General features: G+C 40.2%; 1 non-coding gene across 1 annotated transcript; it reads left to right on the forward strand.

Annotated features, from left to right (window-relative positions):
- The first annotated feature begins 1,109 nt into the window (after positions 1 to 1,109).
- Positions 1,110 to 1,220, forward strand: LOC137714031 (small nucleolar RNA R71). The gene has a single exon (XR_011065373.1). It is a non-coding gene; the product is annotated as a small nucleolar RNA R71 (small nucleolar RNA).
- Positions 1,221 to 1,958: the final 738 nt, after the last annotated feature.

Genomic DNA, 1,958 nt, shown 5'->3' on the forward strand with positions numbered 1-1,958 from the left:
CTGCACTCACATTCTCAGACACCACTACCTTCTCATGTGGTCCATACTTCCTTTTGTAGCTGTTTAACTCCTTGAAGAACTTCCCATATGCCGACATGTTCCTAATGACATCAAGCAAAGGTAAGTTAACATTCACTTTGCTTAGTATATCAAAAATTTCTTTGAATGACTTATCCTGCTTGCTCTTGGCAAGTCTTCCAGGGAATGGTATTGGTGGAGTGTATGGTTTCTCGGCCTTGTGAAGATTTGGTGCTTCTAGCGAGGAAGTGGCATGGCTTGGTTCCTCAATTGATTTCTCATTGTCTCCTTGAGTGACACCTGCATTCACATGATCATATTCATTAGTAACTTCATTGCCAACTCTATTATCAATAACCTTACCACTTCTAAGTATAGTGATTGCTTTGGCTTGCTCTTGATTCCTTTGGAGTATCACGGGTTGGCTTGGAAACTTCCCAACCTCTCTTTGGTTCAAGGCATCTGCAATCTGCCCCAATTGCGTCTCCATTTTGGTTAGGGCGGCTGAATGTTGTTGGAGTGCGCTATTGGTGGAATGTTGGAATTGCAAGGTGTTTTGGGCTAACAATTTAACCGTGTCCTCAAGGGTAGTGGCAGGTTTTGGTTGGAAATTTTGGGTTGGATTGTTGTTCTTCCATGAAAAATTGGGACGATCTCTCCAACTCGGGTTATATGTATTGGAATACATATCATTCCTTGGTCTTTGGTTGTAAGAATTCATGAGGTTCACTTGTTCTTGAACATACTCGGGGTAAGCTTCCCTAGATGGGCATTGGTGAGTAGGATGGCTTGGTATGTTGCAAATGGCACACACTTCATTAGCTTTTGGCACCATGTTGAGCACGGATTCAAGCTTCCTTTCTAGGTTAGCTACCTGCAACAAAAGCTCATGATTAGAACTTGTTTCATAAACTCCAACTTTCTTACCCCTTAAATCTTTGTGTTGAGCATTAGACCCCAACATCTCATAAATGTTATATGATTCTTGAGCATTCTTTTTCTTCAATGCTCCACCTGCTGCATTATCCACAGTTGATTGACAATTTTGGGTTAGTCCATCATAGAAAATTTGCATTTGTAAATGAAAAGGTAACCCATGGTGTGGACATTGTATCAAGAGGCCTTTAAAACCCTCCCAACACTCATTGAAAGGTTCTCCATCATCTTGTTTGAAGTTGAAGATTTGTCCCCTTAATGTGGCTGTCTTTTGAGTGGAAAAGAACTTCTCCAAGAACTTCTTAGCCACGGCATCCCATGTAGTGAGGGAACCTGGTGTTAGAGTCATCAACCAACTCTTGGCCCTATCTTTCAAGGTGTAAGGAAACACTCTCATCCTCAAATTAGCTTCACTCACTCCCTGCAAAGGTAAACCACTCACAACATTGTAAAACTCTTTAATATGAGCTAAAGGGTCTTCATTAGGTAAGCCATAAAATGAAGGAAACATATGGAAATGTGAAGATTTGAGATCATAGTTTCTAGCTTCTGTGGGCAGCAAGATGCATGAAGGTGAATTTGGTATGATTGGTTGAGCAAAGTCCTCCAAAGCTCGAAGTTCATCTTCGTTGCCCGCCATCTCTTCCTCTCTTGCCCAATCAAATTGCTCAGATTCTTTACTTGTTGAATTAGGTGAATTCCCTTCCTCTTCCTCACGGTTAAAGGATGAACTTGATGGCACAAAGTTGTCCAAAGTGTGGCCCTTTAATCTTTCAATTCTTTGGCCTAACTCAACAAGTTTATTTGACATATACTACCTGAAACAAAGTAACACAAGTGTGAATGAAAATCAAGAAGCAAACAACAATGAAAAGAACAAAAATAAACTTAAAAAAGTTTGAAAAGACTCAAGGGATGTGGAACTAAACGTTTAGAACACTTAAACAATCCTAAAACCCAAAACAGCAACTAGAAGACTCAAAATTGCCTAAAAACCACTTTCT

This window comes from Pyrus communis, chromosome 13 (assembly GCF_963583255.1).
Source record: "Pyrus communis chromosome 13, drPyrComm1.1, whole genome shotgun sequence".
Taxonomy (NCBI): domain Eukaryota; kingdom Viridiplantae; phylum Streptophyta; class Magnoliopsida; order Rosales; family Rosaceae; genus Pyrus; species Pyrus communis.